Source organism: Aquila chrysaetos, chromosome 4, assembly GCF_900496995.4.
Source record: "Aquila chrysaetos chrysaetos chromosome 4, bAquChr1.4, whole genome shotgun sequence".
Classification (NCBI taxonomy): Eukaryota; Metazoa; Chordata; class Aves; order Accipitriformes; family Accipitridae; genus Aquila; species Aquila chrysaetos.
Window position 1 is genome coordinate 10,787,720 of NC_044007.1, and position 11,314 is coordinate 10,799,033.

Here is an 11,314-nt window from a genome sequence, read left to right on the forward strand (position 1 = left end):
TATAAACTAGTGATTCATACAAACTAATGGGAAATTTACTTATGCTCCTAACCACCAGAATATGCCTCAAATTATAAACTATCTAGTAAGAGATTGGCATTCTTTATAGTTTGTACAGCATCTAGAAGAGGGCTGAAACTGGTTGCAACCCTTTATATGCAGCTAAAAATATCAAAGTTTAATCAGAATAGATTTAAAACACTTGTAGATGTTTAATTTATGACCACATCACTGTACAGTTATAAATGTGAAAGTGAAACACAAAGAAATTGCGTTCGTTAGGAAGTTCACAGTCATTTAAATGAGAGAAACTGCTTGAGAAATATGTTGAAGGGTTTAAGACAGATTTTTTTTAGCCTGGGAAATTTCTAAAGGACAATTTAAGAAATTATCACCTCTTGATGCTGGAAAAGCTGGTAACTTTTGTTGCAATATTACATAAACTTAAAGTTTTATTAAACTTGCCCTTCAGAGAAGGACTCGGTTGGAGATGAAAATACCTAGTATTGAGGTGTCTGCATGCCAGCTAGGTATCAAATGTATTACACCTACTGGAGAATTAGGATTCAACTCAATTACTTCATATAGTTTCCTAGTATAATTCTAGACTGTAAAGTATCAAGTCTGACCTCCAGTTACCACTTCGGAAGAGCTCAGTGGCCTGCGTCATGTCAGGAAAGACATGGACCTGCTCGAGTGGGCCCAGAGGAGGGCCACAAAGATGATCAGAGGGCTGGAGCACCTCCCCTATGAGGAAAGGCTGAGAGAGTTGGGGTTGTTCAGCCTGGAGAAGAGAAGGCTCCAGGGAGACCTTATGGTAGCCTTCCAGTACTTAAAGGGGGCCTACAGGAAAGCCGGGGAGGGACTCTTTATCAGGGAGTGTAGAGATAGGATGCGGGGTAATGGTTTCAAACTGAAAGAAGGTAGATTTATATTAGGTATTAGGAAGAAATTTTTACTGTGAGGGTGGTGACACACTGGAACAGGTTGCCCAGAGAAGTTGTGGATGCCCCATTCCTGGAAGTGTTGAATGGGGCTTTGAGCAACCTGGTCTAGTGGAAGGTGTCCCTGCCCATGGCAGGGGGGTTGGAATGAGATGATCTTTAAGGTCCCTTCCAACCCTTACCATTCTATTATTCTATGATGTGATTCTATGAATATTGGCATCGATTGAGTCTGTCTTTTCAGCCACATTGCACTGTACTTAACTGTATTGTGAAGTCTTCCTACACGATGTTTCCAAAGTGCTGCTTTTACACTTTCCCCTGTGAAAGGGGGTGTCTCTGGGCAATGGCAAAGATTGCACTTATGAGGAGGACATGGTGAGTCAGATCAGATCAGTCATGAAAGAGCTTCCAACTCTTCAGTACAAACTCCCTGAACATCACTGATACTTGTGAATATTTTAGAATAGCATGCAAAGAATAAGTAAGTAAGTTAAGCAAATGCTTTTAAAATTTAAAGACCAACAGGAATCTCTAGGTTCTAGGATATGTTCTTTTTTTCTTGTATGTATCAGTCCATTCCAGGCACTGATTACTTTGAAACACCATTTGCTGTCACTAGTCAGATGGCAGATTTCTAGCAGTACTCCATTGTTGTGGACATCTTCATTTTTTCTCTCTTGCCTTTTCCCTGCCCAGCTACATTACATGGTCAGGAGGAACAGGAACAAAAATTAAGAAATGTATTGACAAATTTGAGAGGAAATTTTCCCTATGCATTGCCAGTAGAATTTTTGAAATCATCTGTAACTTGGGGGAGAAGGAGAAAACATCATGCCTAAAGAACTAGTCTTTCCCATTACTTCATGCAAACACTGTTCTTTGATTTTTTGTTTTCACAAGCATCTTAAAATTGAGAAAGATAATCTAAAAAGACAGGATGGTATGTACAGATATTTTATGATGACTCAAGAAGTGTGGTTTCACTATTCTTTCCTGAAGTAAACATCTTGCCCACACAGTCAAAGTCATTCACCATGAGACTTTTGAGGTACCTGAACAAAGTAGGAGACTAAAGGTCTGCCTAGCCCATAGGCCAGTGATCCTAAATTTGGTAGATGCTTCTCATGTTACTTATCCTAAGATAAAGACAGGCATTACATTCAGCATTATTACCTTAACTAGTTTCCTTTTCATTAATACCTTCTTTCTTTCTTACAACATTTTCTGATTTTCAGATATTTCAGCATTTCAGTTCTTTGCCTGTGAAGGTGTGGAAAGACCAGAGGAGGGCAGGCAGAGTCTGGGATGGGAAAAAAGCAGCAGCTAGAAAGATGCTTAAAATATGTTAGAGAAATCAATAATCCAAACAAAAAAAAAAAAGGGGGGGGGGGGAAGAGAGCTTTTTGTAGTGAATCAGGGAATTCACCTTTGCTTTTCACACAGAATGAACCCTGAAGCTGAATGCTGCCTCTTCCTACAGTTATATCCAATTAACAAACATGAGGCAAGGTGACAGGCAAGTTCTTCACTTATCCATTTCACTTAATCTTCCTCCTCCTTGGCTTCTTATTCCAGATGAAATATCTAAAAGTTGCCTCTGTGGATTGATTTCTCATCTCAAGGATACAAAGTTTATGGTTATTTATTACACTGCTGTGGCAGACACTTCAAAGAATGAATCAGGCACAGACAACCCTTCTTTCTCATTTTATGTATGACAAGTAGTGGACAAAGAGCTTCCTGGGGGAAAGTGAGATGGGAAGTATCTTAAGAAAATTATGCCTATACGTGTTTCTGGTCTTTGCATAACTCTTCAGAAGAAAGTGAGAAATCCTTCCTTCTTTGCTGGCATATTTTGAAAAAAAAAACAAAACAGGACAAGCAGGGAGAATGCTTTTCTACTGAGGAACAGAGACATTTCTTAGGGTGTGTTTCAAAGGCCACATGGTGGGAGGGGAGGTGAGACAATGGCTGTTCGCCAGTCTATGGACTTAGAGCTTGCTTAATTGAGAATTGAGGAAAGCAGTCAGAGATCTCATGTGCTCTGGAGAAAGAAAGATGGGACATTGACTACAGGAAACTCAGGGGCTGAATCACCAAGAATGTCTCAAAAGGTAGTGCCATACTCTGCTTTCTGTTTAAGGGGGCCATAATCCTTCAAACCATGACTAACCTTGGAGGTCCCAGCTAGGGATCATGCCTTCCTTGCGGTAGAAGCACCCCTACTATTTAACAGTGGGAGAAAATCTGAAAGTGATGATGGAAAAATAGTGTGACTCCTGACATATCGAGGCTGGTATCGACAAAGGAGCAGATATTTGCAAGGGAGCAGAGTCTTTTGATATATGGTATCCAAAACAAGAATAAGCTACAAAGGGAGCTTGAAATGAAGACAAGCAGTAACATTTCTTGTTTAGTGAAAGAAAAAAATGCTTATGATTCTTTACTGTTGACAGAAATTATTGTGAAGAATTAGTTTCCAGAGTCTGGAAACAAGAAAAAAAGAAATGTCATAGGCTAGAATGAGTACGAATACTGATTTATTTACTATTTTTTGGTTGGTCCACGTGAATGTTAAGTCAACAAAAGAACAAACTCATTCTTATAAGACCTGTCCACACTCCAAAAAAGCATTTTACTCACAAAGGCGCAGGTTTTACTCACAAAGGCATGTCTTCTTCACATCACTTTTATTTGGCTGAGGCCTCAGACAAAGTCTACAAGCAAGTTTAGAGAATTTTGTAGAGCTATGCTACTTTTAGTAGGCGAGTCAGGAACATCTTGTGATAAAAAGCACAAAATGCTGAAGAGACAACTCAGAGAATGAGCGTTCACCTAGGATCTTGCACAGCCAGAGACCAAGTTTAGTGTTGTTGCATCTGCTACGTATTTGATCTTAAACCAGGAAGAAATATATCTGAGCTGCCAAGAGTTGGTAGGAGCACTGAGAAGACAAAAATATATTCATGTCTATGTAAGCTTCATCCCTGCAGGAAGAAGGAAAATTATTACAGCCACAAAGTGAGTCTCATCTCCATTAGGTGTAGCCATCTGAAACTTGGGTGCCTGGTGTACATAAATCATCTAGACCCTCCTCTCTAATTAACAGGGAAAAATAGGCAGCTCCACAGGGAGGTTAAGCGTTCTGCAATACAAACCTGTCCTCTGGAGGAACAGGTCACTCTCTCCACAGATGGGGAACTGGGTTGGCCTACATGCATTACTCTTAACCCAACTAATGCAGGTGAAAGAAATCCCACCAATTGTATTTCTTAATTAACAGGAGGTACCACACTTGAATGTTATTAGTCATCGCCTTCCCAATAAAGCTGGAAAATGCTGCTCATACACTGCCCAGTTTCTAGACCACCTGGCATGTACAAAAGATCAAAGATGATCTCTAAATTTGGATCTCCCACTTTCCCCTTAGGCCACCTGAAAGACATCCTTTTAAAAGAAACTATAAGCACTCAGATAGAAGCAGCTGAGTTTATTCCTGCAGAAATGAGAGATTAGCAGCATCAGACTAATAATTATGCACAAAACCAATCGTCTGAAAGATGCCATGGCAGAAAACTGTGACAGGAGCTGGATTATACAGTCATAAAAACTCGAGAGATTTGTCAAGGGAATGTATAAAGCCAGAGTTGTTCCTATTTCTGTTCAATTTAATTTCTTAAGTATGCCTGTTTTTCTTGCTAACATATGATTCTGTCTCATTAAAAAAATATGGAAAGAAGCATTTTATTTTCTCTCTCTCTCCATATGCATATTAATATACCAACACTCTAATACATGAGTCTCGTTTTCTGTAGCTAGATATTGAATTTTCACATGTATTGTTAATGGAGGTGGTAACACCACCTACATTTGAAGTTTCCCAACACTCCTAATAAATTTTGATTTTCAGTGGCTTAAAATTCTGTCAAACTTTAACCACTCAAGCTAAAACTTTCCAGACTTGGTATCTGCCTTAGGCTGAATTTTTAAAAATACTATCATTCAAAACACCTCATCCGTTTCTCAGAAAGACATTCAGATAAAACTCACTGATTGCCCATCTCGGAAAAATAACAATAAAACCTTACAACAGTTTGTTGGAATAACACTCAGTATATTAGATTTTGTAGTAGAGACTCAAAATTTAACAGGTAGAAACTGAAATCTGGACTAAGGATGTGTCATGTGCCATCTCTGTCTCTTAGTTGTAGCCTTTCAAAAAGCCCCTGAGTTTGTCCATTCTCAGACAAGAGCTGAGGCTGTTGGCAGCTGCGTGCTTAAAAATTCCTTCCACACTGGTTGTGTTTTCCTGCCTGCTGCCAGCTCTTGAGGCCAGGAAGTCTCTCTTTCTCTCTCTCTTATTTTGTGTGAACTCAGTGTTTTCTCTGCTGATTGCTAAGCCCAGACTCTGTGGAGGAGGATACAGTCCAATCTGAACAGGACAAAATTCAGCTCGGCAAAAGTTTAGAAGTTAGATGTAACATCGTACACCAGGACCGGTACCACTGAGAGAAAATGGGACAGATATATCTGAAGCTCCATAGCTCTTAAACCTCACATTTACCAGCAAGCATTTTGTACACCCCCACTGGGAAAATGTGCATTTCGGTGTCTGTTAGTGCTGCTCAGCAGAAAGGATAAGAACCTCATCAAGCAGTTACAAAATTATCTCAAGAGGCAAGAGGTCTGTGCAGTGGATCTAAAGGCTGCCATGCCTGTAAGGGTACATGTGCATGTCACTCAGTTGCTATCTGATGGAATTTGTGTTTGTTTGTTTGGGTTTTTTTCCTCCTTTTTTCTTTATTAAAAACCTAGGAAATTACTCTCTTTCTCCTTCATGCACAGACACCCTTTTGAAAGAACCCTGACATTGTAAAGACAAGCACTCAAAACTTAGAAAACACCAAGTGAGAAATGCAATGCAGTCAAGTGCATATCATAAAACAAAGCTTTTAATGTCCACTTTTAACTACCTTGCTTCAAAATAAACATGTAAGCGCTCATGCTGCAAGTCATGTGCACATATGCAATGGACAAGGTTAGACTCTTAAGTAAGTCTCTCTTAAGTTTATTTTGAATGGTTTCAGTCTCTTCTTTCTCCATGTCCTGCTTAACACAAAATTTTGGCAAAATGTTTTTCTTCAAGCCATGATTTTTCTTGTAGACATGCTTACAGTGAAAATCCTACCTTCTTGCAAAGTGAATCCAAATTGTGGACAGATTTATAATGGAGAATAAGTATATTTTGCCATTGTTTGGCTAGAAGAATCCAACACAATGTCACATAGTGCATGGCAGAGGAGAGTTTTTATTGCTGTATGGTGCTCATTTCCTCTAGCATTAACACTGCTGATCTTTATCTATCTTGATGGTCCTTTACCCCAGAACTCAGCCAAGAAGTTCCACACCAGTTAATGTAGAATGTATTTTAGTCATTATCATGGTCTTAATGAAGTTTCCTCTAGCTATTGTATCATGGTCTACTGGAGCCTCTGCTGAAGGCATAAACCAGTGCTTCAGCAACAAGGATAGAGCAATTTCCCTTCTTCAAAGCCTTGGAATGGATCATCAAAGGCTGTGATTCTGACAAATAAATGCCATTTAGACTAGGACACAAACCATTGAGATGAACCAGTTCAAAGAAGTAGGTGTGGGGTTTGGATCATCTCCTGCCTTGCAAATGTATCCTTGTGAGTTAGCTCTGTGTTGAGAAAATTGTCCCAGGGCAGGAGAGGGGCCCATGCAAGAGGCAGCTTTTCTAAAGGAGAGGAAGAAAATGTTGTTTAAATGGAATCAGGGTTGGTCGGTGCAGACTTGAAGAAGTGGAAATATTTTTTTTTTCATGATAACAATATTTGGGCCCAGCACATTATACACTACAGTCCAATAAAGGGCATCACATCCTCTACCTAAGTTATTTATTTCCTTAGCATTTGGAGAGGACACACAGCAATGCAAAAATGTGTTATTTACTTATATAAAAACCCGGCATAATCCTTTCAACATGTTGATTCCTGCCAGATCCAAGTGATATGGTCCAAGTCTACACAAAGAACTGCCCATAACATCTGTTTCCATCAAAAAGAACACACTAAGACTTTGGGATACTTCAAGCTGAACAATGTTGAGATATTGAGTATAAATACGCATGTTAGCTCTTGGACATGTTTTTCATTTGTTGTCTAATGGGAGCACTCTGGCATGCAATTCACAAATAAGGGAATAGAAGGACTGTTTCTTCTGTATGAAATCTCCTCATATAATTTTCTAAATGAAATATGACAGTACTATAGGCAAGGGACTACTGTAACTTGTTTGCATATGTTCCTCTGGAGAGTGATGCCACAGTTAGTAGCTCAAGCTTTCATGAGGAAACATGAGGTCTATCTCTTATAAGCAAAACCATACTTAATTCCCAAGGAGCACAACAAAATGACCAAAGCAAGGCACAGTTCCAAAACAAACAAGGAGTTATATGGGCATTTTTCTTCTGGTTTAAAACTCTAATGGGCTCCTCCAAATCTAGCAGTTTTCTATCACAATACCACCTTCCCTTGGCAGCTCTTCCAAATAAATTATATTGTTCTGTCGTTGTACCAGCACGTCTTCCACTGATGCCTGTACACACTGCTGTTTGTTAAAGCTTTTGAAACAATACTGCAGTATTTCTATCATCACCTCTATCTTTTTCTCCTCACTTTTAATTCTTTATTACATCTAATAGAGCTGTAGAGATCAATCCTAGGTAGGGTCAAAAATACCTTTAATGTGCTTTTAACAAATAAAACAATCCAGTACTACCTCACAACAGCATGATTTTAACCACAGCCTGAAGCTTTATTAGAACTAAAATGACTTCAGTTCATGTGTTAGCATTTTGCTTTGTGCTATATGCAGAGTGAGTGCCTCAACATTTCAATAGCAGTTATTCTTTCTGGTCTTAAAGGATGCTAACTGTGTTTCATCTCATTTGCATTTTTTTCTGTTGCTAATTGATCCTGAGATGATTAATCATCAATTGACAGGAAAACTGGTCATCTTGAAAAATAATGAAATAGACCCATTTGTCATCTAAAGATGATTAGAAATTAAGGAACAAACTATGTATTTAGGTTACCCAAAACTTTACAGTTGCAACTAGCCTGCAGATGGCGGCCACCTGTATATACTCTCCAAGTGTATATCCTCTTGCCCCTTCCTGATGACTGTTTAATGACTGGAACACACAATAAGGGAACTGTGAGTGTACCCACCAGTGACACACTCACCTATTTTTAAAGTTCTTACTGGCTTACTTTTTTTTTTTTTTTTTTTGTAATTGGGTGTTTCTTCTAAATAATTTCCTCTAACCCATTTCACAGGGGCAAAAAAAAAAGAATAATGCCATTTTCATTGGCTAAGCATAGCTGCTTAGCACTTCACTTGTCACCGTGCTATACACACATCCCAGCAGAAGTGGGAACACAACTGACTTCTTGAAATTGGGCTGTAGGATGTTCTGCACTGACTTTTTCACTGTGAGGGGAACATCTTTCTCTGTCTCACCCAATTGTCTCATTCTCACTCTTTTTCAATGAAGAGAGCTGAAGGCACAACCAAATGACAATAAAAGCAAGAAAAGTATTAGATACTTACAAAATAAAGGAATTGCCTTGGCTCTGGTTTTTATACGGATAAAGGTTCTGAACCTGCAAACTCTTCAATGACTTACTGACACTAGTTGTAGTGAAAGCCCAGAGAGACATGTAATTTGGGATGCACACAGAAAAACTAGGGATTTTTAAAGGCTTTTATGAAATGAGTGGTCATAAAAATTGTGAACAGCTCACTGATATAGAGGAACTTTTATTTATCCTTTCATAATAAGCTGTGGCACTAAACATCCTGAGAAAACATTTCCAACATGATCTATTTTTTGTCTTTAATTGTCTGGTCTGCAGCCTCTGTACAGGGATAAGTAATATTTTTTCTGCCACATGGACATCTTCCTGCACCACCATCATGGTGCCAATGTCCCTTTGCTACCACCACCACCATTAATAGTAATCATGGCTTTCTTTTTGTTATCGTTGTATGTGGTCCTAACCACAGAGCAGAAATTCAGGAGGGCTTCATCTGCTTAAACATGGTTGTCTACAATTTACATATCTACATCTGGCCAAACATGCTTTGGTCTGTGCCCTTGGTTTCCTAGTACAGGTGTATCCCTTGTGATTCTTGCAAAATCTTTCTGTTGTGATAAAACTATAAATTCTGTTATTGCTTTCAGTAAAGTTCCTAAAATTCAAATTCAAATGCTATGTAACAGTAGCAAACAGCATACAAAGAAGGAAAAATGGGGCTAGTAGGAAAAAAAACATGTTACAGGATACTGCTTGGAATATATTCTGCCCTCAAAACACCCACATTATCTCCCATTAACAGTAATGGAAATTTTGCATGCACATCGAGGTAGAAAATACAGCCAAGCCTTTGACTGCTTTGATATATATTTATAAATGTAGCTATACATTTATTCCTTCAGCCAATTTAAAAACCTGTGATTCAGAGGTTAAATTTATTCATTAATACCTGCAAATAGAGAAAAACAGCATGGAGCCAACATTAATTGAAAGAAAAACAGTCTGATTATATGGTGAAATATGTCAGGCATAAGGAAGAAATGAAGGTTAATTTTTTTCTCTCTTGAGTTGAGATTAGAGACACTGTCAGAATGGTTATCCCATTGAGATCAATTGTTTGGAAAAAAAAACCCAGAGATTAAAAATTTATGGTACAATTATAGACCAGATCATTAGTATCAGAAAGGTTATGTATTATTTTGAATAGGCAATAATAGAAACAAATGTCTTAGAATATGGAATTTTAGAACAAAAAGTCTGCAGCTGTGAAGAGTTTTGATTGAGACACATTGTATAAACAAAATATAAGCAAAAGGATAGACATATCTTTTCATTTATGTGATTGGCTTAATTTAGACTGTTTCCTAATAGATTTGATATCACATTGTGAATTACTATGAAATTAACAACTTCTTTGAGAATTAGAATACTTCAGATTCATAGAACCATTGATGACTAATGGCAGGCTGTAGATCATGCACCCACCTACCTTCTTGTAAAATTGCAGATAAAAATTACTGTATTCCAATCTATTTTGTAGTAGCTATTATTTTATTTTGAATTATTTTGAGTATTAAAAGACTTGTACCTAAATGCCCTAAAAAGTCAATTGCTGTATTTTATCTAGCTCCCATTAAAACTATGAGCAGTCTGTTTTATGGAAAACAGGCATCGTTGCGTAATCCTGGCTAACTCATCCCATAGAAGAAAGTAGTGAGTCCTAGCTTTCTTCATATTGAGCTTTGATATAAGACGAAAAACATCTCCTAGCTAAACACATGAAAATTAAAAGCTACCAAAATTCAAGGTCATGTCCAAAGACACCAATTTAGAAATAAGTAACAATAAAAGAAAAATTGAAGACAGATGTCCGATACAAATCAAAAAGATTCAGTGTTCAGATGTTATGCACTGGTTTCAAATCTTATGTCTATAATTCTGCATTTGGAATTTCTTTGGATTTGAGGAACTACAATATATGTTCTCTCCACTCACTACTTTAAAATACAAAAATAAAGCCTTCACTTACAAAAACCTGATTTTTTAAAATGAAAAAGGAGAATTCTTTTCCTGGTACTAACAACTAATCTAGCCCCTAAAACACTTTGCTAGATAAAAAGGCAAGTATTAAGAAGTGAATGTTTTGCTTTTCAATCAGAGTTTCTGGAAGGTTAAAATTTCATCAAACCTGATTCTTTTATTACAATATTAATGACACATCCTCATGTTATGGGCATGCCATAACGCTGAAACACTCTGAAACTGATCAACTCCGCTATCATCAAAGAACTCAAATGTTTCTCTGTATGTCAGGAAATGATATAATGTCTCTTGGAGCTCTCTCATGACAAACTGACCCAATTCAAATGTAATAATAATAATGTTCTTGAACTTTGGATGGTTTCTATTGATAGCAAATTTCCATATTTGATAGCTCTGGTGCTACTTATGCTAGGCTCACCAGCCCTACCTAGTTCACAGTCCTCCAAATCACCAACAAATCAAAAAAGCATGACATTTTAACCTGTTGCAAAAAATCAGTCCCTTCTTCCCCAAACATGAATGGATGAGATCATAATTAGATCACAAGACCGAGTATGTTTATTATAAAGATCAGCCTGATTTGACAAGATTTAGCTTAAAGCTTCCTTCAGGTCCTGGTTTCTTTGAATTCAATGTAAATTTTACAAATATGTCTACTGTGTCTTTTCTGCCAGTTCAGTTCTCATCGGTTTCTTCCTTCTC